General features: G+C 39.3%; 1 protein-coding gene and 1 long non-coding RNA gene across 19 annotated transcripts in view; one reads left to right on the top strand and one right to left on the bottom strand.

Moving 5' to 3' along the window:
• Sec31a (SEC31 homolog A, COPII coat complex component) overlaps nucleotides 1-12,680 on the bottom strand; it is a 77,228-nt gene extending 64,548 nt beyond the window's left edge. For 15 of the 18 annotated variants that reach the window (XM_074041875.1, XM_074041880.1, XM_074041881.1 and 12 more), the window contains exon 1: nucleotides 388-776. The gene's annotated coding sequence lies outside the window, so the exon portion shown is untranslated. Of the gene's footprint in view, nucleotides 1-387; nucleotides 778-6,375; nucleotides 6,455-9,743; nucleotides 9,815-11,916; nucleotides 12,044-12,199; nucleotides 12,365-12,538 lie in introns of those variants that run through there. The other 3 variants (XM_074041878.1, XM_074041876.1, XM_074041879.1) reach the window with 3 other exon arrangements.
• Nucleotides 12,602-26,796, top strand: LOC141410938 (uncharacterized). The gene is made up of 3 exons (XR_012435744.1): nucleotides 12,602-12,729; nucleotides 18,715-18,975; nucleotides 26,052-26,796. It is a non-coding gene; the product is annotated as an uncharacterized lncRNA (long non-coding RNA).
• The last annotated feature ends 602 nt before the right edge of the window (nucleotides 26,797-27,398 follow it).

Below are 27,398 nucleotides of genomic sequence, written 5' to 3'. Positions count from 1 at the left end.
AATTTCAAAAAAGACCTATGTAAAACTAGTTCTCCGATCTCACAGAAAAGTTTATAACGCCCCCAAGTCCAGGCAGTATTTGATATATTTTACAATATACACAACTTAACTTCTTACAACTTATTAGCAACACTATGCGATACTTAGGGACGCTTCCTTCGAAGTATAGGCTGCAGTTGGCAACTATTGTCCTTAAAATTATCTAACGTTAGCTAAATGATAGTAGCCTTCGGTTCCAACCTATGAACCTTTAAATATGGCAACGGTTCAAAGACAAACAAACACACCCCAACCAAACTCCTGTCAAGAGAATAACCCTGGGGTCCGTTCCCTTCCTCGCCCTTGGGGATCGCATCTCTTTGTGCCCAGGTCTCAAGGTCTCCTAACCTCTAGCTCCAGGTACCAGCCCGGCGGCGACGCCCGGCCCGACACCGTGTAGTGAGCCTGCGGTAAGCTGGGGCTCAGCGCTGCAAACGTCGGCGGATGGCGACGGACGCGATCACCGAACGAGTCCCGACGCCAGGCGTTGTCCCGCGGGGCCCAAAGACCAGGGGCGCGCCGTCACCAGAGGCCGGGCCGCAGCCTAGCTGGCCAGCGAAGAGCAAGCCCGGCGTCTCAGCGTTGGCCCGGGCTCCACCGGAAGGCCCCACAGTCGACGAAGAGGGCGGGAGGCGGACACGCCTGACGGGGACTCTCGGCAACCGGTTCTGCGTTAGCGCGGCGCCCGTCGGACTCTCCCGGGATTCGCCGCCACCCCTCCTCCGGCCCCGGGCCACCTCCACGTTCCGCTCCAACGTGGCAGCCGCAGCCCCGCCCTGCCGGCCGACACTTCCGGGTGCGACGTCCTGCCCCGCCCACCCGGGTGCACTGCCCGCCTCAGCACTTCCGGGAGCCGCGCGGGCGGGGGAGCGGTTGGGGGCGCGTGGGTTACGGACCCTGTTCTCAGGCACGGCGCGCAGGGTGCAGGCGCGGATCAAGGAAAAGTCCTGCTGGGCGTTGCCGAGTGCCTGAAGGACGGGCCGCCACGTAGCACTAGTCCTGTGAGGCGTCAGCAGCCCCTGGCGACATTGCCAGCACCAAACCTCGCGAAAATCGGGCTGCACGAACCTTGCTGCAGCTGGGACCGGGTTCTTTAAATTGTTTAGTCTAGTTTTGCGTTTCAAGAACTATGAAACCAAACGATGTTGTCACACCCGAAGGCTTGTGTGGACATACTTGACATGACTCCAGAGAGCGTGGATGTGGTGTTTAATTCCAGAAAGTAACCTTTAACACTTCAGCTCCTATTAGCACTCGCAAATCCCTAACCTGAAAGCCCGACTTTTTTGAGCGTGGCTGTTTTAGGTTTGGGATGGTCAAATCCCCAAATCCAAAAAATTCTTTTTTATAAATTTGTATTATGATATATTCATCATATGGGGGGATTCGTAGTGACAATTTCAATTATAACTTATATTGTACATTATTTACATTTCCCCCATCATCTCTCCCCCTCAATCCCCTCCCCACGCCACTTCCAAAAACTTCCCAAATCCTCTGGTTCCAACTGTTTCAAGATAGTACCTTACTAGTTTCCTCAGATCCTGGAGTCTTAGATATGTTGCTTACATGTACTTTTACTTTGGACAAGTTTTTTTTTTTTTTTTTTGCTTATTTTATTATTAGTTGTACAAGGGATTCACTGTGACATTTCTGTATATGCTTACACTGCACCTTGGTTAGGTTTGCCCCTTCATCTTTCCCTCATTCCCTCCCACAAAACTATTACAAAAGCTTTCACTGCTCTGTAAGTATATAAAGTTCCCATCCCCTCACAGGACCTGTTTTCCAGTCCCGCCCCTCATTTTTTAGGTCCATATTTATTGTTCAAAAGGGTTTATTTCAGCTGTGAGTATACTGTACTTTGGTCAAGTTAACCAAGCCCTTTTATTGCTCTCCCTTAACCTTTCTCTCCTACCCCCTATAATTCAACAGCTTTCAGTACATCTCCTTATGGCACCTACCTAGGTAGATGTATTTCAATATTGTTGGATACATTGTTGATGCAACGTATTTCAGTATTGGTGACTTTCTCTTCTCCTCCCCCTAGTCCCATGCAATAGTCCACTATTATAAACATGTTGTATATATATAAATGTGCATATGAGCATGTTTCTGTGTATGCATTCGTCTTTTGGATCTACATGAGAAAACACACATTCTGAATCTAGCTTATCAGTTAACATGATGTACTCCATTTAGCAAAGTCAAGCCAGTGGAGAATCACTTACTGTAAAGGACCAAACCTGGACTCAACCCGTTTTAACTCAGAGGAACTCCTGCTTTTTAGGCAGGCACTCTAGCACTTGAGCTAGGCCTCCAGCCCTAAACAAGTTATCTTCATATATCATCCAAAGCCAACTCATTCTTAACCTCTTTCCTAGCCACCTGAAGTAGAGTATTTCTTGTACACAGAAAGCTGTGGTGATACAAGCATTGAACCCCTGCACTCAGGAAGATCAAGTTTTGAGGTGAGCTTTTAGCTTGGTGGTGAGGCTCTTACCTAGCATGCACAAGACTCTGGGTTTGACTTCAGCACCACAGGGTAGGGAAAAAAGTACTATTTAAGTACTAGAAAGAAGAAATACTTTTGTACTGGCTACACACCCTTTTAAGTGTCCTACATACATCGTTCATATAAAAACCAAATTTATTTCTATAAGCTTGAAACACATTGGCTCAAACAAATTACTAGTTTACTGTGGCAAACTTAAATGTTTTTCAATGTTTTCCATTGTAATTTATGGCAACAAGATTTACCTATAGAAGTGCCAACAAAAACTCCAACTTTTAAAAACAGGACCACATTTGAGCCAAAGGATGGTAACTTCCAACTTTTCTCCCGTGTTGCATTCCAAGAGTCCCTGCTACTTGGATGTGTACATTGGCATGGAAAAAAAAAAATTAGAACTGCTTTCTTCCAAAAACACAATAATTTAAACAAGTCAGCAAACTCTAAACTTTTCCCCCTGCCCAACTCCAGGCCCTAAGAACTAAATCCTTGGGGGGGAAAGTACAAAAGAAAAATATTTCATTTGAAAATTATATGAAATTCAGATCTCAGTGTCTGTATATAAAAAATCACTGGAACACATTCACACTCAATGGTTACATACTGTCTATTGCTGCTTTAGCTAAGAACAGAATTCATGTGGTCAAGGCCTAAAATATTTACAAGACCCTTTACAGGAAAAAAATTTGTCAATCTGTTACGAGTTTTACTTACAAATGATAAAATACAAGTATAAGAAATTAAAATATAAATTTTTATTTCAAGGCACTCAGTAACATAAAGCAGTATGAAAAGTAAAATTATAACTGTTCTAAAGACAATTCATGGATGTTTCACATTTGGTTAAAAAAAGATGAAGATTCCCTATCTTGTTTTGAATGCAGGCAGTCCTAGCATTGACCACATAAGCAGAAACCACAGGGCAATCTTTTGTTTTGGCAGTACTGGGGTTTGAACTCAGTTCTTCATGCTTGCTAGGCAGGTGCTGTACCACTTGAGCCACTCTGCCAGCCCTTTTTGTGTTAGGTATTTTTGACATAGGTTCTCACCAACTATTTGAACTGCGATCCACCTGATGTCTGCCTCCTGAATAGCTAGGATTACAGGTGTGAGCCACTGGCACCTAGCAGCAATCTTTACCTACAGGAAAAGGATTGTTCTATGATCTTAAAATTTTTCACAAAACTAACACTTGTTGGTTACAAATATATTTTAAAAAATTTTTAACAACATACATGATTTAGTACACTATAATTCTAAATATTAGAAACTGGCAAGTATTGTCTTTGTAATTTATTAAGAATCCGTGAACAGTACTGACTTTTCTGTGATATTACTTACAGAAAGCATCTTTTCTGTGTCTTGTCAAATTACCCTACTCCTGAATTTGGATGAGCTACCAAAATTTTATCCTTTGTGCTTTTAATGCCTCCTTTAATGTGGTTTTTGCTGGTATCATTCTCTGAGGTTTCTTCATCTTTTATGTCACCACTTCTCTCATTTATGCCAACAGATTTGTGAGATGGTTAATCTTAATTGTTAACTTGGTTGGATGGAGAATCACCTTGATTAGTAAATCAGACCATTGGGTGTATCTGCAAGGGAGTTTCCAGAGGTTTAACAAAGGTAGGAAGACCCATGTGAATGCAGGCAGCACAATCCCAAAGGTAGGGGACCAGGTGGAATATAAAAGGAAAGAAGAGCCAATCAGCACAGGGATCCTCTCTTTACTTCCTGGCCACCATGTAAACTGCTTTGAAACGACCTTGCCTCTTGAATAGCAGCAGTGTCAATATTCCCAAAGTCGACCATGTCTTCTATAGCACTATACTGAATCCTGCAGTTTCTTACACAGTACAGGCTTGAACAATTGTGCAAAGCAAGAACTGCCTATATCTTGGAATCTGAGTGCAAACTTCACAGTAGCGTCCTCCTCTGGGCTTGCAGCTTCACCAGACAGCTTAGTACTAATCAGTCCCTGCTGATTTTTTCTGGTGGTGGTACTCTACTGCTTAAGCCATGCCTCCAGCACACATGCCAACTTCTTACATAGCCTTTACTGGCAGTAGTATGTTCATTTTTAGTTTCTTTGTAATTAGCACTTTCTTTCAATGCAGCAATAAATACCAATGCTCTGGAAAACCAGAAGTTTGCTTTTGATTATAATCTTCAATCCAAAGTAGAAGTAAATATTCCATTTCAACAGAAAGCCGTAAGTGATGCTCTGTTCCTAGCACAATTTAAGCTAAAATACACTGACATTATCTGTAATGCTTAATAATGTAAAAATAAACAAAAGGGGGAAAAAAGATGTTGAATTTTTTTTTTTTTAAAAAGGTAAAGTTGCTTCATCAGACTCTTTCAATATTGTTCATAACTAGAGATTCCTGCAGGCCTCGCTTCTGACCTATCTTTTGCCTTGTGGTCACCATTTTCTAATCTAATCACATCCAATTTTACTTCCAAGATTGTAATTTTTTTTTGTTTCTTTGCCACTTTGTTGGTCAATTTCTTCTCTGGATGATCACTTTTCGTAAATTGTCACATTGAGATTAATCTCTGGAAGACAAGGAGGCAACAAAACTATGTACCCTGGTGGTTTGTAAACTAAAATCCAACAGCAAAGTTTATATAACTAGTTGCAGTTAATAATTATGGCAACTGAAATTTTAACTATGTTCTTGGACTGGTATTATTTAAACTGTGGTAAATAGATAAGCATGCACACTGGAAAATTGCAGAGAGGACTATTTGTACCTTAAAAAAAAAAAAGCAACATATTAGTTCAATGAAGTAGTCTACTTTTTTTTCTCTCAGAGAATGTTCATTTTCAAGACAATGAATTACTCACTGGAGCCAGAAGAATGTTTGGAACTAATTTAATGAAGAAAACATCAAATTGGGATTTCGAGACAGGCCAAAGATTCTCAAAATGCATTCTTTTAAGAAATTTGACCCCCTTTCTCATTCCAATAGTACTGAAGTCTGGAAAGGGTAAGGTTTTGCACAAAACCTTACATAGCACAAGATTACGGTATGCTACGCAGTTTGTTCTATAATAGCTGGTGCCAAGTTACGTATCAGCAAAATAGCATAGTTTAACATAGTTAAAAAACATTAACATAGTTTGTTAATGTTTTAGCTTTGCTGTTTTTTTATAATTTCCTAAATATTTTAAGGGCTATAAAAAGTTTAAATCAGCTTTTAAGTTTGTATAAATTTAAGAAGAAATTAGTATGACTCATAAATGGGATATAATCAAATTTGAAAAATGTCTATAACTAATGACAGACTTGTTATCAGATTTTAAATTCCCAGCTTCCCACCATTTTTTCTATTTAGGAATCATGATTTCTAAGAATTTTGAGGTCTGAAAGCATTACATCATTATTTCTAAGAGAAGATAACCATCTGAAGTTCCTTCTTCAGTTGTCTTTCCTAAACCAAATCTATTTATTTTTTTGGTGGTACTAGGGTTTGAACTCAGGTGCACTACCACTTGAGCCGTGCCTCCAGTCCTTAAATCTATTAATTTCACAGTTATCTTTGGAACCATATTTTTTACTTTTGAAAGCTGAAGAGAGTAAGGAAAACATGTCAGAATACAGATCAACTTTATGTTCAGGCTTACGTTCAGATCTGATCTTTTCTGCATTTTTTTTATAAAAACTAACGTTCGCCGATGGGCACGGTTGCTTACAGACATGTAATTACAGCTATTTGGGAGACTGGGGAGGGAGGACTGTGAGTTCATGTCCAGTCTAGGCAACATTTAAAACTTTTTCTCAAAAAAAAACAAAAACAAAAACAAAAAACACCTTTACCTTATTATGTAACTCTTCAACTTCTTGATCAAATAAATCTGACAAATGATGCTCTAAGAAAAACACCCTTGTTTTATGCCTATAAGGAAAAACAATCAGACAAGCAAATCAATACTGAAATTTTATTAATATTCAAGTCTCATGATTTTCTTTTTCTATGTCCTCATCCACATACATTAATCACAACAAATCATGATGTGAACAGCAGTGGAAAAGTTTAATCATTGGACATTTTTATTTTTTATTATTTTAAAGCTCTATTCATAATTTTTTTTCATTGCTTAGTCCTTTAAAACACACATAGCAAGTACATATTTCTGTAAGTTTCAATTCTCTAATATAGAACAGTTAAGACCTCCAATTTTACTGATTGGAAAAAACTAACAAAGATTATTGCAAGTATGCCATATCTACTTAATACAGACAATCTCAAGTTATTTTAGGGTATCTTCTCAACATCAAACTGCTTACTCTTTGCCTGTTTGTAGTGCTTTTACAGGCAAGAGGTTTCCAAGAACTAATACTTTAAAGGAAAAAGGGGAGAGTTTTATTTAACAAGAAATTTGAGAATAATGATGAAAAGAAAAGCTGACTCAAAAAAACAAAAAACAAAAAACAAAAAACAAATCTCAGGCAACAATTAGTATCTACCATAGGGGACATTCTGATTGCTCATTAAGAGGGGAAGAAGTATGGGGAGCGGATTACGAGAAGCCTTGAGAACTTGACATAAGCATAGTTGTGCTCAGTGATCTATATGCTGAGTTTGGCATAGCCTCAACCACAAAGGAGAGTGAGAAGGCAAAATGCAGCACAGCTGTTTTTCCTAAATTGTTTCCTTCAGAGAAGTAGGAATGCAGGTTTCTCCTGTTGCAATGTCACGCCCCTCCTTGTTTACCACTGGATTTAAAAGACTTACTGAAGGAGGAAGCCAGGTTTTTGGATAGAAGGTTTTTTGAAAGGGGATGGACTGATTGGTGGGCTGCTTGCGAGAAGGATGCTGTTTGTAGAGTGCTGAGTTATGCTAGATTAAAGGGAATATGGGACAGTGCAAGTCTGCACTGAGAACTTTATACATAGGCTTTAGAAAAGCTAAGCTAAAGAGAACACAGGACAGTGCAAGTCTAAGGACCGAGACTTTAAGAGTTATGCATATGCAGTTTTTAGACACGGCTGCTGTTGTTTGTCTGCAAGTCTGAGGACAAAGACTTTAAGAGAGATTAAAGGGAACATGGGACAGTGTGAGTCTAAGGAAAGAGACTTTAAAGAACAGCAAAGATTTTAGAAGTAAGGCCTTAAAGAATAGAGAAGAATAGAAGCAATGAGGCTGCTGTGCATCTCCATCAAGTGACCAGCACACCTGGCCCCAACTTTATGCATGTTTGTCCTTTCTGCATCTCCCGTTGCCCCCAGTTAGCCCAGTTAGGTCGGTAGTAAGAGGAGCAAAAGAAAGCTCACTCCAAATAAGTCCATACAGAGAAAAAAGCAAGAAAAAGACAAAGAAGAAAAAAAGTGTTTAGTAAAGCATACTCATCATATATTTGACAAAAATCAAACTTTGGGGGAAAAAGATCAAAGTACTTCTAAGATATTGTGTATGTACCTTTATTCTATGCTCTAGAAAAAAATTACATTAACTGCATATAAGTAATGATATTTCTTGGACAACTCTGAACAGAAAGTTTTACCTTGCCGGTTACTGGTAGCTCACGCCTCTAATCCTAGCTACTTGCGAGGCTGAAACCAGCAAGATTAGTGAGGCCAGCTTGAGCAAAAAGTAAGCAAGACTCCATCTCAACCAAGAGATGGGCACAGTAGTACACTCTTGTCATCCCAAAGTATGTTAGAGGCTGAAATCAGGATTGATGTTTCAGGTCAGCCCAGACCAAAAAACTTTTCCAGACCCCATCTCAATGGGAAAAAGCAAGGCATGAGTCTGTCATCCCAGGGACACTGGAAAGCATAAAATAGGAAGATCAAGGTCCAGGCTAGCATAGGCCAAAAGCGAGTCTCTATCTCCAAAATAACCAGCATTAAAAGGGCTGGAAGTTTAGCTAAGTGGTAGAGTGTCCGTCTAGTAAACACAAAGCCCTGAGTTCAAATTCCAGTACTGCCCCCAAAAAAGCTTAACCTTTCTAAGTTAGTGCCACCCCAGCAAAATACTAGGATTTAGGGGTACCCAATTTCTAGTTATAGTGTAGTTCCAATTACATTCTCCTACTACCTTCACCTAGGAATTAGCAAAAGGCTCCAAGAAAAAGATACACAACACACGTAGAGTAGAAAATGAATTTTCTTTTAAGTGTTCTAGAAACTTTCAAAAGGAACATCACTTCAGTTATACAAAGAGGGAGTGGGCAAGAAAGAAAGCATGTACCTTAGAAAGAAATCGTATACCTTAGAAAATCATGTACCTTATTTGGATATACATGCTGTAACACTCCTACTTTACTTGAGTCAAACTAAATCCTTTGATGCAATAAATTGAAACTGTTCTTTAAAAAACAGTCATCAGTTGATAGCAAATCTCCAAGGTAATCCCCTACCTCCTGGTACTTATACCCCGTGTACCCTCCCCTACAACGTGCCAGGATTGGTCTTTGTAAATAAAAGAATAACATATTATTCCCAGACCAGCATGTAAAAAGTAAACCTGTGTTTTGGCTTTTATTCTCTTGGATCTTTCCCTCTACGGGAAAGCCAGCTGTTAAGTGAATACACCCAGCCTATGAAGAAGTTCACATGGCAAAGAACTAAATTGTTCAGGTAACAGCCAGCAAGGAACTGAGGCTTGCCAAGTGAGAGTCTGGAAGGATGCCCATTATCACCAAAAGTCAAGTCATCAGTGGACTCATAGGATCACCTTGAGCCAGTTCCATTCTAATTTATCCCCAAATTCCTGACTGTGAGATAGCATTTGTTGTTTTGAACTATTTAAGATCAACTAACATAGCAGGTCAATTCATATTCACATCCACAAAGCAAAATGTACAACTTATGAATTAAATGAAAAGATTCAGAACTGTCTAAAGCTAGTAACCAAAATTTAAAACCCCAAGGCTTTCTAAAGCAACAACTAGAGAAAATTCAAATGATGAAAAACTTGACAAGAATGCCAGTCGCTTACAGCAGGACAAGACATGGGTTGTGGTAGAACTAGCCAACAATCTGACAAAAGGATAAATGCTCAACAAGTTACCAGTCCTAGAATGCAAAACGTCTATGTCTCCCTTTGTAAGGTTATAGTGAGAAATAAACTTTGTCTAAAACAAACACAACTCTCTCTTTTTACTTGGACAAACCTCCATTTCCAAGTCACAGTTACAGTTCCAGTAATACTTAATACATTTAGAACAAAGATACACTACCTTTCCTACATATTTCAGACTATCTTCCAAGATCCACATATCTTTTCCAGATGCCTCCAAGTGTATAATTCCTGAAAAAAGAGGTATTTTTAAATCACTTTATGCATGGTCAATGCCTTTTGCAATAGCACTATCTTTGGTAAAGCTTACATATCCTCATTTAAGTATTCAATAATCACAACAGTTCATTATGTGAACAGCAGTGAAAAGATTTAATCATTGGATATGAAGTTACTGAAGTAAATAAAAATATAAACAAATGATCAAACTGAGATCCTCAATATCACCAATAAAACCAAGTAAATAGCAACAAAAAACCACAAAAGATTGCATTACATACTTCTTTATACTGAAGTACTCTACGAGTGATCTAGAGCAGTGTAAAGTGTAAAGCTTTAATTTGTAACTAATAATTAGAAGTTGTCAGATGGAATACAATTAGGCAGGGAAGAAAGGACAATTCAAAATGCTGAACTGGCTCCCTCCCTAGCTGCAACAGCTTCTCTAACTGGCCCTCAGCAGGTTACACTTCTTCTGAACCCATTAACCTAAAGCTCCACCTCCATGGTAGGATTACAGCGACTATCAGCCACTCTGGCTCTTTAAATATCCCCTATGGCTGTCTCCCTTAAGTGGGATAGGAAGGCATAAAAATACTTCAGTTACTAACCTTTTTTAAAAATTTAGTGATAACTTGCATAGATTGTTAACAGTCTGCCCTAACTCTAATCAGCACTCTACTTTCAAATGCGTAATCTTGCTTAACATTTTTTTCCAAGAATGCATACGATAGCAAAAATGCATGTGCCAAGGACTGAAATTCATCTTGACGCTGCCTCCAACTCAAGGAGCACCTCTAATAGGTTTCCCACAAACTTTTTGATTCGTTAACAAGTGCCAACTACAATAACATTCACCTCACACTTGTGAAAATGTGACAAAATAGGAACCTCATCCACTACTGGTAAGGAAGGTAAAATGATGTAGTCATGTCAGAACAGCCTGGCAGATGCTCATGAAGTTAAACAGTTACCATATGACCCAGCAATTCCAATTAGGTGTATGATAAAGAGAAATAAAAACTTAGGTCCACAAAAGCTTATACACTAATGTTCACATTATCATTATTCCTAATAGCCAAAAGTTGTTAACCCAAACGTGTAACTGATGAATAGAGAAATAAAATGTAGGTACATACATACAATGGAATACAATTCTGCAATAAAAAGAAATTGTTATAACATGAATTCTGAAAACATTCTGCTATGTGGGAAAAAAAAAATCACAAAACTATATGCAAATTAGTTGTTTCCAGCGATTGTATGGAAGAGGGAACAGCTTAGAATCTTTTTAGGATGATGATGAAAATGTTCTAAAATTGGCCAGGCCTTGTACTTTCCAGAGATGGGAGGCTAACTTGTGCCCTAGTTTTAAGACCAGCCTGGGCATTGTAGCAAGATCCCAGATAAAACTGTTACGAAAATATGACAACCAATGTTTTCCTTAAAGACAACTGAAAACAATAATGTTATTACTAATAGCCTAATTCGGGTCTTAATTGAGTACTAGAAAAGGAATAGTCCAACTACCTGATAGTATTTTAACTCATCTCAACCTCTGCTATGTATCTCCTACATAAAACAGCCAAGCAAGCATTTGTCCTGCACATCTCTCAGCGTCCATGTGACTTTTAAGAAAACATAAGCAAAAGTTCTGTTAACGTCACTCAGGTAAGATATAAGCACATTAAAATGTAAAGTAGGTGTGAGTAACACCTTGACATGAATCTTTTAGACTGGAATCTAGAGAAAATAAAAAGGGGGAAAGGAAGCAATCTTGTTAGGTATGGAAGTTTGGAATTACGTCAGCTAGAGAAAGAAATTTTAAAAAGTTACAAACACTTCTGTTTTCTAAGTGGCCTCCAACACTATGCAGGAGAAAGAAAGCCACTTAGTCTATAGCCTAACTTATGCCTATAGTCTAAGCTGGCTCGTTTTCTTGCACAGTGGTGGAAATCTCACGTTGTAAAAATAAGACACTGTTCTAAAATCTTCTCAATCCTAAGAGCTACCCCGACCACGACCACTTGACTGCTCCGTGCTCCCCTCGCCCGCCTCTCTATTACCGCAGCTGACCAGCCAGGCCCCAACGCGCCGGAGGACTCCGTGCTTACCGCGTTTGCTCGTGCCCCTCACGGTGGCAGAAAAGGGGTCCGATGAACTACGACTCGGCGCATCCTCATCCGAGCCCCTCTGGAATCACACACGCCAACGCTCGTACAGTGCCCCGGCCTCCGAGAGCTACAAGAGAAATGGCAAGGAAACGACTCGCATCTCCCGCCGCTGCCCTCCCATTTCCAGGGCACTGTTCCATCCCCCTCTGGTCCCTTCCTCGCCCGGTCTCCAGTCCATTCTAGAGACCGCGCTCGGAGACCCATCCGCAAGCCCTGCGGTCACCTCACTTAGGGACCCGCCTCCCAGCTTCGCATGCTCAGGCTCGGCCCCACAAAAAGAGCGATGAAGCCGGATTGAGCCCTAGCAAGGACAGAAACAAAAGAAGGAAGACACTGCAACACCATTATCCACCCTGCAACCGCGAGAAGGCGCGTCTTAATGCTCCAGGCCTTCCTGACTGGCTGCTGAGACACGATCTGGCCTGCGATTGGTTAGCGGCGTCAAGCGCTGCGCCTATGGAGAGATGAAGTGGAAGTCCCGCGCCTATAAAGCCCGCCTCCAAAAAATAAAGGTTGGAGCCGCCGAGACCCGACAAAGAAAACTTATTATAAGTCAAGCTACCGTAGACGCTTGAGTGTAGTGCCTCACGTAACAAGAAGGCCCGAAATTGCTTTGCAGTGGGCTGCAGGATCTGAGACACCGAGCTGAGCCGAGCGCGGCCTCTCCACCAGAGCATGTGAGGGAAGCCACGGGAGCCACCACGTTCTTAGAGGGCGGGGCAAGCTGAACCCGGAGGTGGGCGTGGCCTGGCGGTACGTCGTGACGTAGACGCAACATGCACGCAACGTGGGGCGGGGAGTGGTACTGGACAAACTAGCAAGTAGGGGTCTTTGCTCGCCGTCGGCCGTGTTTACCTCCACGTTGCGGGTATTTTTCCTGCTGACCACGGTTGCCTAGTGGCGTTAAAGTGAGGTTACTCAAAAGGGATCTTGCTAGCTGTTGGTGGTCTTGTCATTTAAAGGGATGATCAGAGCCGATGTGGCGGTCCACGTCTCCAATCCTAGCATTTGGAAGGCGGGGCAGCAGAATCCCGAGTTCTAGGCCAACCTGTGCTACATTGCGAGACCCCCCCCCCCCCGGCCTCCCGTGGAAAGAAAATGAGGAAAACGGAAGGGAGGGCAGTTGGATGAACTGTTTTAGACCGCCTGCGCTCCTTCGTAGTGAGGTGGTGGTTGCCTGAACTGCCTGACATTGCAAATTGTTGAGTATTAGAACTCTACAAGGCTGTCGATTTTGGCTGAATCTAGTCGTAGCAAGGAAGTTTCATGTGACCCAGGAGTGGGGCAGAATTTCAAACCAATCCACTCTGAACTCAAATTTATGATCCTGATTGGTATAGGTCATTCAAATCAATGTTGAAGGCATGCTGGGAAATAGAAAAGTGGGTAAAATAGATTCTCAGAGTGATACTCCCAAAGAAGCAGCCTGTTAAGATACAAATAAGATGTAGAGAGAAGTGGAAAGCATTTTTATGAAAAAAGGAAAAAAGAGTTTCAGGAGTGAGGAGGGTAGCATCTAAGTAGGAATACCGTGGGAAAAGGTAGAGATGGGAAATGCAGATACGTGGTAGAGGAGTGGAGACGAATTACAAGGATTTCGATTCCACTGAAAGAATCTCCACTGTGTGCTGATTCCTCTATCTGTGCTCTTTTAATTGTATGAGTTTTTCGGGATGGCGGGGAGGGGGGTGGCAGGGTTGACCAGGGCCTTGCAGGTGCTAGACAATCACTCTGCCAATAAAGCATGTTGAGGTATATTCCTAGTGTTTTTTTGTTTTGGTTTGGTTTCGTTTGGTTTGGTTTTTTGTAGTACTGAAGTTTGAACTCACGGCCTAGTGCAAGTGCTCTACCCACTTGAGCTATGTCCCCAAGTGCTTTTTGCTTTTAGTTTGTTTTTCAGATAGGGTCTCATGCATTTGCTTGTGATCTTCTTTATAGCTGGGACTACAGGCTTAAGCCACCATACCTGGCCCTTACTTCCACTTTTAAACACAGATACCATAAGCTCAAGAGCCTGTGGCATCATTGCATTACCGTCTCTTTTCTTTGTAAATAGACTCCTCAAACACAGGAGCAACCACCTACATCCTTAATGCCCCATTGGCTTTTCAACTTACACTCGCCAGGTATATGTGACCACTGCTCTAGTGACACAGTACTGACAGTCCCCAAGAACTTTGCTGAGTATAAATGAGCACTTTGCAGTGCTCTTGAGCTGTTTTTAGCTTTTAATCATATTGGGCGCTCCTTGAAACTCTCCCCATCCTTGTAGTCTACTTGGGTTCTTCCAACCTGATTTCTTTCCCCTTCATTCCATTTTCCTGATTCCTGGCAGCAGTATTCCTAAAATGCAGATTTTTTTTTATCATACTTCTTCCCTGAAGGAAGAATTTTAATTCCTTGGGGTTCTTCAATTTTGTAAAGACAGAATCCAGGTTTTTCTGTGCAGTCTCTCCTCATCCACCCTTTCCCAATCTGAATTACATTCCTTCTATGTGTTTTTTTGTGGTGCTTGGGATAGAACCCAGAGCTCAGTTCATGCTAGGCAAGCACTGTACCACAAGCACTGTACCACTGAACTACATCTCCAGCTACCCCCCCCCCAGGTATTTCTGTTACTGTACATGTACATTGAATGAACCTGCCTATGAATGACAAGGAAGCATGTTTGTCATCCTGACACCTAAGAAGTTGTAAGGAGAGAGTAGAGACAGGAAAAAGTCAGAACACAACTGGGGTAATCCTAGGAACAAGGTAATAAAGGTCTGTAGTGAGGGCTCAGCAAAAAAGGTAATGGAAGGCGAGAATAATCAGTTTACCTACAGTGGGCATTTTCAAACTTTTTGATCATGGAGCTCTCTTCCTAAAAAAAAAAAAAACCCTGATTTATATGTATAGTAATTATTCAGCTACATATATGAAGTACTGTATTAATGTATACTACAACAAAAATTAAAGGATGGGGCAAAAGTTTAGAAAAATAAATTCTAATGTTTAAATCTCAATAGTTGCCCTCCTGCAGAGTTATTACACATTCCTGGGAGGGTGAGCTAATTCTTTTGATGTCTGTGTGGAGGACTGGCTGAATAGCAATCCTCCAAGTAATTTTAACAGATTATCTTAGCCAAAAAGAAAAACCAGATATTGAGCCTTAAAACCCTCCAATCAAACAAATGAAAGCCAAACAGAATTAAAATATATCAGTTTAAATGCCCACAACTAAAATGTGAATTCACCAAGAAAACAAAACAAACATGAGCTCAAAAAAGCTGCTGCAAATAACTCTAGGGACTCCAAAACAGAATTGGCACTTCCTGTTCTTAAGCAAACAACATAGTTCCTATTATACCTGGGTTTTTGTTTTTTAAGCTTAATGTTTGCACAAACTGGTGTGAAAAGCGCAAAGAACCCTAAATTCTCTGTCAAACGGTTTTGTAAACCCCAAAATTTTTCCACAAGCTGGCTATAAAAGCCACAGATGACAAGGAAATGAAAGAAGAACAAGGTCCAGTGTGCACAACTGGCAAGAATTTACCAGGAAAACAAACTTTGGACCCACAGATTTCAAAAGTTCATTTTTCCATTTTTTTCTGCCATAGGTGGTGAAGGGCCACCAACACTGTGCAGCTTCTTCTTTCATTTCCTTGTTGTTTGCACCTTTTTTTTTTTTTTTGGTGATAACTGAGTATTGAACTCAGTGCCTCCCACTTGCTAGGCAAGCACTGTACCACTTGAGCCACACCCCCAGTTCTGCTAGAGTTATTTTTCAGATAGGGTCTTGTGCTTTTGCTGGGTGAACTTAGACCATGATCCTCCCACCTTCTCTCACATAGCTGGGATGACATATGTCTTATACTACAGCTTGCTTTTGAGCTAAAGTCTGACTTTTTGCCCAAGCTGGCCTCCAGCTGCGGGTACTCCTCCCTCTACCGTCTGAGTAGCTGGGATAACAGACATGTGCCACCATGCCAAGCGTGTGATGGGGTTCTTGAACCATTTGTCTGACAAGGAAATTTGGCCTTGACATTGTGTCATGGTTTCAGGAAGTAAAGCCAGGATCAGTGAGCCACAAGCAAAAGATGTCATCAGAAACTATCTGTGTGTCATCTGCCAAGTTCTGTTACCAGCGCCCTTGGCCATAAAGCCTGGCTCTTGGTCCAAACGCTCACCTGCATTTAGAGAAAATGACATAATATACACAGAGATGGGAAAATGAATTAATTTACAGTTTTATCAAAACAAGTGAGAGAAAAATTCTTAGTCTGTTTGCACCTTGTCTATAACCCTGTAACAACTGGCAAGCCATGTGGACATGTAGATAGTCTTCTGTTGGAAGGTGAGGGTTCTGCATAGGACCCTTGTGGGTGGCCCATTTTCACTGCTTGCATAGTATTTCCTGGAGGAATCCTAGTTCCTGGGGCACCTGTTGTATAAGCTGCCTGGTGAACTCCTGTGGAAGCTTCAGCACCCACTGAGCCTTCCCCAGTTTCACCCAGCACCATCGCCAGAGTTGGGAAAGCAGTGTAACAGTGAAGGACATAGGACAGGAGCATATTCTAGTCATCAAAATGACTCAGAGGTGTGGAGACTTGCTGCATGATCATTGGTGCGTGTCAGAAGCATAAATTGCTGAATGTGAAGTAGAACTGGCACTTTAAAAATTTAAAAATTAAAGTGACCATTTAACTCATGCTCTAACTCATTCTCTTTTTGCTGTGTCAAAAAAGAGATTAAGATACTTATTTCATGACCAAAGAAATATATGTATGATAATTTGGAAAAGTATTTTGCCTTCATTGTTAAAATGACTTCTATTTTTAAACCTTACTGACAAGAAGAAAATGAGACTTAACAAGCACCTGTTAACATTTTGTCTTGTTTCAGATTTTCCTTTTCCTATATAGAATATAACTAAATTACACGTCTAGATAAACTTCATTCCTCAATCCCTTTTTCTCCTTCCCCAGAGGCACCCATTGTACAGGAGGTTTGTTAGCCACTTTTTTGGAAAAGATTTGATGTGCTGGGGCCAAAGATAAATTTCCATAAGAAATATAAAAGAGGAAAAAGAGAATTATTCCATTACATTATAAGCAAATTTGTTGTGTACATGAGGTGATAATTGGTTTAGGATTTTTCTTCCACTAGAGGAAAGTACATGACATGAATTCCAATTTCAATTCACTGTTTACTATTGTCTATACTTGGTGCTGGTTTTGGTTTTCTCCTCTGTAAGGTAATAAAAACCTGTCTTGAAGAGTTTTTATAAGACTAAAACAGTCTTTAAGACATCTCTATCTATATCTCTCTATATATTATGTATTTTAATTCTAGTGGTTCTTGCAATATACAAATATAGATCTATAATATAATAAGGTAAATGCTTTAAAAGTAGAATTACTTATTACTGCCAATTTAATTATATCCCAAATCCAAATTTGTTCATCATGCTGATTAAATGACAGAATTTTCTAACCTTTCTCATGGCGTTCTCCATGTAGAAAGTACTTGAGTAATGCTAACTGGAAGCTTTGCATTGGGAATAAAACCAGTGATGTAACTTGGTAGACCAGCCAACTTCTGATGATTCCTTGCATGCTATGAGATGATACCCAATCCGTGGAAAAGCTGCTTTGCAAACAGGTGCCATTAGTTCAGAAAAGAACTCAGTGAAAAGCAGTGGAATTGTTTCACCTTTATTGGAAAAACAATTCCCTGTTTGTTCTTTCTTGATCAAATATCATTGTCCTCCTAGAATAGTAAAATGATGCCCTGAAAATGGAATTAGTTCTTCCTAGGACAAAACAGGTTTTGGATAGCAATTTTCAGTTTATGCAGTGCTTCTGAATGCAGGTGTAGCCTCATGTACAGCCCTATGAGAAAGCTGGGAGATGGAGGGATGTGTCTAATCCCATACAGCTGACAAATGTCTTGAAGGCTTAAATAAACGCAGGCTTTCCAATCCCCTGTTCTTTCTGAAAGTAATTATGAGTATCTCAGAGTTATTTTTGACCATGCCTGCCCACTGAATTATTTCTGTAATTAATTGATGCATTTTGAACTACCTGAAATTCTCTTTTCAAACCACATATATTTAATTTGTATGTGATAAATTGACCTGCTTTCATGCTTTTTGTGTAAAATCAGTAATAGCTACAATTTATTGAGACTAAGATGGTCTAGGTATCATACTATGGTTACATAAATTATTATATCCTCAGAACAGCCCTGTATTACTTACATTTTATAGGTAAGGACACAAGGCATTGCAGTTTAAATGACAACTAATAAGTTAGGGCACTAGGATTCAAATCCAGGCCAGTTTTACTTTCAGAGCCCTTGCGCTATCTACTATGCCATCTCTTTTTGCATAAGTAACTTCCCTGTCCCCTCCATTACACTATGTTATTGCTTCTTCAAAGAACTACAGAAAACTCACTTCCAGAGCGCTTTCCTAAATTACTTCCTCCTTTCTATAGTTCTGAAATTCATTTCAGAAACTTTCAGTATCACATTATTATTTCTGTTTAAAGGCATGTACTATGAACTCTGTAAAATACCTTAAACTCTGCTCATAGCAGACTACACATTTAAAACACTTCAGAGCTTATGACCCTTCTTTCATATCTAACTTCCCATAGCAACCAGATGAGTGCTTTGTATCCAGTAGTATTTTTTATAGATCATCTCCTGTATGATGATTTCTAAAATAATCTTAGTTTTATATTTCTTTCACAGGTTCCTGAAGGTGTATTCCTTAAAATTAAAGCAAGACAAAACCTAAAACAGTCATTTCCAGATAATTCTCAAGAAGTTGCTGCAGAGATGCTGAGAAACTCACTGAGGTGCAACAACTGTTACAAGTGTCTAAAGAAAGGCTTACCTCTGCCAAAAACGACAGGATAACCAAGAAGAGAAAGGGCTTACAATTAATTGATGCACATGAAGAAGAAAAAGTACTCATGAAGAAACACAGTGTGCTATGATCAAAGTTTTCAGGTATTTTACCCAATAACCTGTACAGTTTACAAAACAGCTTTTTATTTTTCTGAACAATCACTAAGTATTTACTTTGCCATTACTTAGAAAAACATGCTTTTATCTGGAACATGAAGAGTCTCAGCAGGAAAAGGAAAAAGAATGAAAAATAATCATCAAAGTTCTTTCATATTTCATGATTTTCCAATTATAAAAGTAATATGTTTATGATAGGAAAAGCAAAGAAATGTTTAAATGATAAAATTAATGCACAATCCCACTACCCAGAAAAAAGTCATGTGGTTTATACAAGTTTCCCTACCTTTCACTTTATGATAGCTCTGACCCATGCTGCTACAAATTCTTTGTAGACGATTTTAATTGCTACATAATTTATTCCAAAGTCTTGTTGCAATAGAGTTGAAATACATAATTTGCAAAATCTCTTTGAGCTTGGAAATTTTATCAGTCTCCAATTTTTTTCTAAAATCTATGGCATAGATATGTAAATCCATATTTAAAAAATACTTGCCAGGTGCCAGTGGCTCATGCCTATAATCCTAACTACTAAGGAGGCAGAGATCAGGAGTATAGTTGTTCAAAGCCAGCCTGGGCAGATAGTTCGAGAGACCCTATCTTGAAAAACCCTTCACACACATACACACACAAAAAAAAATTTTAAAAAAAGAGTGCTGATGAAGTGGTTCAAGGTGAAGGCCCTGAATTCAAGCCCCAGTAGCACAAGGGAAAAAAAAAAACTTAAGTCTTTATGTAATCCTGGGAAAATGGCATAATAAGAATTGCCAATTTATTCTTTGATAAAACAGCGAAGATTTTGGATTTATGTTCTAGAAAAGAGAAACAAATCCTGTTTCTAGAAAAAGTAGTTACTTTGGGCAGTAATGGCAGGAGCCCCGCAGGAACAGAGGACTTTCTCTCTCAGTGAGAGGCAAAATGGTCTATTTAATCTGAGTGGTACCCTATCCCCAGAAATGTTTCTAATACCACATTTTCACTTCCAGATCAAGAGTAACCAGGAAACAAAGTAAAACAAAAATTGTCCTCTTAATTCAGAGAGTTAATTTGGTTAGGATATTTCATTTTCTTCTGTGTTCCTCTGAAACTTTCTAGTAAAGCTGAAAATGAATAAAATATGATTCAAGTTGAAACTTTTTCCTTCCCTGTCTTTAGTGAATGATCCAAGATGATCAAGGCTTATTGGTCATGGGACCCTAATTCACTCTTAACCTCTGAACAAATTCAGTTCAAACATGACTGTATTTATATTTTGAAGAGATGTTAAGTAGGAGTTGTGTAATTGGAGAGAAACAGCAGAGTACTCCACAGAAATGAAACAGTTTGCATGTACACTCTACATCTGTACGATGTCTATGATTATGTAAGAAAGATTCCTAAGCTGCCTCATTCTGCCACCCTCAGGATACAATGAATTACCTTGGGGTGGGGGCATGGCACTGGGGCTTGAACTCAGGGCTTCACACTTGCTAGGCAGGTGCTCTACCAGTTGAGCCACTCCACCATCCCATGAATTACTTTTTTGATGTTGAATGAAACATATACAGTGTTCTCTTACTGCATTTTACATGTTAAGACTATTAGTATTCCTACTCCCGTTAATTAGTCCATTTTCTCTTTTTTAAAAAACATTGTTTTTATTGTTGCTGTTTTTGCAGTAGTAGGATAGAACTTAGGGGCAACTCACTTGCTAAGCAAGCGTTCTACCACTTGAACCACTCTCATAGTCCTAAGGAGTATTTGTATATTACCACAACAGCAGTATTTTCACCAAGAAAATTCAGACAGACAGGCACCAGTGGCTCACGCCTGCAATCCTAGCTACTCAGGAGGCAGAGATCAGGAAGATCATGGTTTGAAGGCAGCCTGGGAAGATAGTTTAAGAGATCCTATCTCAAAAAAACCCATCACAAAAAAGGCTGGTGGAGTGGCTCAAGGTGTAAGCCCTGAGTTCAAACCCCAGTACTGCCAAAAAAAAAGAAAAGAAAAGAAAATTAAGACACATAGCCTGACAAGTTTTTTTACATTTCCCAAATGTTGTACTCTGGTGATAAAATTTGAAATATTGGGATGTCTAGTATACATCAGCAGTTCTAATATCTGATTCTCCTAGAAAATCTAGAACAGTTCTGGATTGCCATTGTTCTGAGGCAAAACAGAAAAGTCTGCGTTTTTCATAGGCACTATAGTGGATGCCAGTGGAGGATGTCCAGGATTTTTGGCTGAAATATATAGCTATATTTATATTTCTCAGTGTGAAGAAAATAACACAGTAACTTTGTAGGAGTGTCATATAAATTTAATACTCAGTCTTTATTGTTCTTATCCCCAGTTTTACAGATTCCATCTATGCTATTAAAATAATGCTAATAAAAATTAAGGAATGAGAGAATAGGAAGGAAAAATTCATTATTTCGATGTATTATATATAAGCAATTAGCATTTACAGCATTTCTTTGTTAGGTATAGCTCAGGGGTAGACTACTTACTCAGAATGTGTAAGGCCCTAGGTTCAAGGCTGTGAGTTCAAACCTAGTACCTCACCCACCCCCAAAGAAAAATCCAGAAGTGTACTTAATTAAACTGGGCTTTGTGGTATGTGCCTATAATCCCAGCATTTGGGTGGTTGAGGCAGGAGGATAGCAAGTACAAGGCTAGGCCTAGGCTATACTCAAAAACAGAAGAAATTAGAATATTTCCTTGTAGTCTCTTTTATATACATTTCTCTTTTTCTTCTTTTATTTTATCATTTGTGCTCCCTCCACCCCACTTCCATGCTGAACCTGTTCTGCCCTCTTGTTCTCCGATTTTGTTGAAGAGACTACATAGGCAGTAATAAGAAAGACGTAGCGTTTTTGCTAGTTTGAGATAAAGATAGCTATACAGAGAGATTCCTAGTGTTGCTTCCATGCACTTCTAACTGCCTTTTATCATTTATTTATATGTGCTTCAACCACGCTGTTTTGAAGTATAGATAAGTTTTGCTGGAGGTAGGGCTCAAGCAGTAGGAGTAGCCTTACAAGCATGAGCCCTGAGTTCAAACATCAATATTGACAAAAAAATTATGTATGTATATACAGCTATAAATAGATAAAGTTTTAATAGCTGCATAGTATCAGGCAGTCCTACTTTACTTAGCTCTGCTCCATTTTTTGTTGTAATGCTCTTTCATATATTGAGATGAATATTTGTATATAAGACTTACCATTCAGACTAGATATTATACTTACTCATAAATGACCACCTACTAAGTAAGAGGTATTTTTTTAGACACTGCAATACTGCATTAATATTTTCTCTTCACACAAGTTTTTTACTCTATTCTTCTGCATTTTTTTAATGTAAAACATTGCTTACTGTATCTTACTATGGTTTGTGGAAGACCTTCTCTTCTCATCTTCATTTCCCATGGTTCCACATCCACTCCTCGCTAGACTACATCTTTCCTGGCAATTACAACTCACACTTATCTTTCCTCTCTTCATGTGATTTTGCTCTTTGTAATCGTTGCTAGAACATATATGTTTAGGGTTTTTGAATTTGTGTGGTACTGGGGTTTGCACTCAGGGCCTCATATTTGCTATGCAGCCACTCTACTACATGAGCCACTCTGCCAGCCGTGTTTTGTATTGGATATTTTTGAGATAAGATCTTGCAAACTGCTCGCCTGGGCTGGCCCTCCTATGTAGCTAGGATTATAGGTGTGAGCCACTGCCACCCAGATTATTTTAGTTTTATAATTCCAGTACTAACACAGTTCCTTATTTCTTTGGGTACTTTGGCTATAACTAAGGTACATTATTTACAGCTATAACAATGCATGCTTGTTATAAAACATTCAAACAATATGTAAGTTTGTAAATACCAGAAAATTAAAGCTGTTGTAATCCTTCCTTTCCCATAATCTCACAAGGTAACTTTTGTTAGCAGTTTGGCATGTATTCTCCCAGACATTTTTTCTTTTTGCAGTGCTGGTGATTGAATCCAGGGCCTCATGCTTGGCAAGTGTTCTACTACTGAGCTACAACCTCCAGCCTAGACTTTTAAAAATCTGTTTATCTTTCAACAAAACTTTGTTTTAATGGCATATATTATTATTATTATTATTATTATTATTATTATTGGCAGTACTGAAGTTTGAACTCAGGGCCTCACAATACTAGACAAGCAATATATTACTCTCATATATTAATGGTTACCTAGATTTTATCCTAAACAAATCTGAATGGTCAAACACTTGTTTTTGGTTTTAACTGATTAAAAACATTTTATCTATTTCTAATGCAGCTTTGCTTAGGTATTAGATCTTTATAATCAATATATTTAAGGTAAACATGGCTTGAGTGGGGTCAAGAAACACTAGAAGGTGGAGAAGCAAGTACGTGAAACTAAAAAGCTTCTGCACAGCAAAGGAGATGGTCACTGGACGAAAAGGCAGCCCATGGAATGGGAGAAAAATCTTTGCCAGCTATACATCTGACAAAAGATTAGTAACCAGAATTTAGGCAGGCACTGGTGGCTCACCCCTGTAGTCCTAACTGCTCAGGAGACAGAGATCAGGGGGATTGCAGTTCAAAGCCAGCCCAGGCAAATAGTTCACAAGACCCTATCTCACAAAACCCTTCACAAAAAAGGGGCTGGTGGAGTGGCTCAAGGTGTAGGCCCTGAGTTCAAATCCCAGTACCAAGAAAAAAAAACACAATTTACAGGGAAAAACTAAACTCCCAAAAATCAATGACCCAATAAAAAAACTGGAAAAATGAACTGAGCAGAGCTCTTTCAAAGGAAGAAGTCCAAGTGGCCAAAAAACACATGAGGGAGTATACAACATCTCTGGCCATAAACAAAATGCAAATCAAAACCACATTAAGAGTCCACCTCCTATTAGAATGGTTATCATCATGAACACAAGCAACAACAAATATTTACAAGGATGAGGGTTAAAAGGAAACCTTATACACTGTTGGTGGGAATGTAAATTAGTACATTCACCCTGGAAAGCAATGTAAAGCCTCCTCAAAAAAACTAAAAAGAACTGCCATATGATCCAGCAATCCCACTCCTGTCCACATATCTGAAGGAATGTGTTAGGATACAATAAAGGCACCTGCACACCCATGTTTATTGTAGCATTATTCACAATAGCTAAGCCATGGAAACAGCCCAGGTGCTCTATAATCAATGAGTGGAATAAGGAAATATGGTATATATACACAATGGAATATTACTCAGCCATAAAGAAGAATGAAATTTTGTCATTTTCAGGTAAATGGATAGAACTGGAGAACATCATCTTAAGTAAAGTTAGCCAGGTTTAGAAAGCCAAGAACTTCATGTTTTCTGTCATATGTGGAATATATGTCCAATACAAACACAAGTAATATTACATATACATACAAACATGCCCCCAAAAGTGGGTTGTTTGCAGGTAATGGATGGAACTAGAGAGTATCATGTTAAGTGAAGTGAGCCAGGTTCAGAAAGACGAAGGTCACATTGTCTCTCATATGTTGAAGATAAACCCAAATACAGGCATTATTATTACAGAATATATATATAGAACACATTTCCAATAATGGACTATCAGAGAAGACTAGGGGAGGAGGGAAAGAAGAATGATAGCAAATAGTAATGAAATATATCACATCTGTGTGGAAATGGGACAACAAACACTGAAGACTGCTAAACAATACGCAATGGGGGAAAAGGGTAACGGAGAGTAATAAAGGGGGTTTGACTGGCTAAAGTACCATATATTACAGGTAAAATACCAAGGCAAAACCCCACTGGGCAATAAACAGACACTAAGACAACGAAGGACAGGAATGTGAAACAGGTCATGCTGAGGGGAGGGCACTAGTGGGAGGGGCAGGGTAAAGGAGGGTGGAAATAGTCGATGTGTTTTCTGCACACGTATGAATATGGAATGCTGAAACCTGTTGAAGTCATTTTAAGAGGGAGAATAACATGGGGTGAACCAAACTGAGATACATTATGTGCATATATGGAAATGTCACAATGACATTTGTAACTATTATAAACTAATAAAAACATTTAAAAAATAATTATGGACTCTTTCACGGAGTTTTGCTATGAAGGACAGGGCAGAAAATGGGTTCATATGTAGCTGGGAGGGTGTTTGTAGATAGGCAGGTACTCCAGCCTGTTGGCAGGCTCCTGGGAATGCTTCAGAAGAGAAAAACATGGTAGGGCCCCAAAGCAAGGATAATTGCAGGAGGCTGACATCCAACACCATTATGGAGGGAAGTGTGACCTTACTTAGGAATGGGGATCGTTCATCCACTGGATCAGAAAGAAAGGCAGAAACAGAGTAATAGGGTTGGTGGCAGGAAATGCATTTTGATTGGATGGCCTCTTTCTCAATGAACTCGAACTTTTAGTAGAGGAAGGCATTGGGGAGGGAGGCATTAGAAGTTGCGGGAAGAAGGAGAACGTGTTCAGAGACCAGAAGAGCAAATTACTGGGAAGATGTAGCACCAGATTCGTGGTCAAAACTGTTGGGGTTTTCCTTCCATACTGACGGAAAAATAAGTAGATATTTAACAGTTTGATGACTGCAGATCCCACCAGATTTAATATTTTTAAACCTTTGGTTTGGTTAAATGGGTACCTCACTCACTAATTTCTACTTGTCATATGTCTTTCTCTAATTCTTAGCTACATCAGACACCTCTAATTTTTTCTTCACTGGTGTTAGATCCTTTTCACTTCTCCCTGAATTCTATAAATCCACAATTATCCCAGACCTGTGCTTTTTACTATGGTAGGGATTTGGCTCTTAAAGGTAACTTGTTTTCACAAACTGTTTGAAATTGTCCTAACAACTCACATTGGTTCATTTCTACTAGACCTCTTCGCTACTTCCTGGTCCCCTTCCCATAGTGGCCTCTGCCAGTTTAAGATTACTTTATTGGCTCCTCAACAGTGAGCACATCAACCACATTCAAGTTTTGGTTTCCTTCCCTTTCCCTATTCCTCCTGTATGTGTTCTCCCCTTAGTGTGTGACCCGTGTCCAATAATATTCCTGCATTTATTTTAGGTCTATAATCCACATATGAGGGAGAACATGCGATTTTTGGCCTTCTGAGCTTAAGATGATGATCTCCAGTTCCATCCATTTACCTGCGAATGATCAAATTTCATTCTTCTTTGTGGCTGAGTAAAATTCCATTGTGTATAAATACCACATTTTTGTGATCCATTTGTCAGTTGTGGGGTGTCTTGCTGTTTGCATAGCTTGGCTACTGTAAATAGTGCTGCAGTAAACTAGCAAAAACACTTTGTCTTTCTCATTATCTCTTAAGTTTTTTCTTCAACAAAATCCGAGAAGAGGGCAGAACAGGTTCTGCCTGGAAGCAGGAAGGGAGAGGGGAGGTGGCACAAACAGTGTATACACAAAGCAAGTAAATGTAAAAATGATAAAAGGAAAAAAATTTTTGAAAAAGAAATTGTCATAACAGCCTTAGTCTTCCTTATTTTAATGATGGTACATTAAGTATGATCTTGATCATAAATAGAAAATACTAGCATGGTTATTCCTCATTTATACTTCCTAGTTCTAATTTTCTATGTTTGATATTCATTAGACTTTAGAGAATTAACTCCCTCTATATGTTAGATGTTGACAGAGATTCAAAAGTAAACAATAGGACTGGAGAAGTGGCTTAAGTTGTAGAGCGCCTGCTGTCCAAGCATGAAACACTGAGTTCAAACCCCAGCCGCACCAAAAAAAAAAAAAAAAAAGTAAACAAGACAGTGAAAGGAACCTGTAGTTTACAGAAAAACAGACAACTCAGCATTAGGATCTCTACGACTACATTTTTCCTGAGCAGTTTTAAGCCTCCCACTGACTTCAAAGCATCATAGGGATAGTTGAGGAGAATGTAAATAACAACTTTGTGAAAGACAGTTTACAAACATGAATTTTAAATTGACCCACCGAATTAATGTGCACCTGGAATTGGAAATTTGTTTTTAATTTCTTACTAAAGTTGAGTGCATATGTCACAGTACGTAAGTAAACGATGTGCCTCTGTGCCCCAGGGGTTACGTAGGTGACATAAACGTGAGCGTGTGCCGTGTATGTGCACACACATTATGGCACTGTTGACACTGTCTAAAACTTGAAACAACTTAAATATCCTTCACTACAGTTTAGCTATTTGTGGCTTAACTATACTGTGGTATTAGCATTTTTAACATTTAAAATGTTCCTATCGGTTGATATTTAAGGACATGTAAAATTTTTTCTATAATATTATTATAAGTGAAAAAATGTTGGTATGTATACATAAAGACACATGGGAGGACGCCCTGGAATATTAGCTGCGATTTTTATTTTGTTTACACTTTCTGTATTGTTTAGCTTTCATCATAATAATGTCAT

The sequence above is a fragment of the Castor canadensis genome, chromosome 9 (genome assembly GCF_047511655.1).
Source record: "Castor canadensis chromosome 9, mCasCan1.hap1v2, whole genome shotgun sequence".
NCBI classification, from domain to species: Eukaryota; Metazoa; Chordata; class Mammalia; order Rodentia; family Castoridae; genus Castor; species Castor canadensis.
The sequence above is the reverse complement of the archived record's forward strand: the minus strand, read 5'-3'. Positions and strand labels throughout refer to the sequence as shown.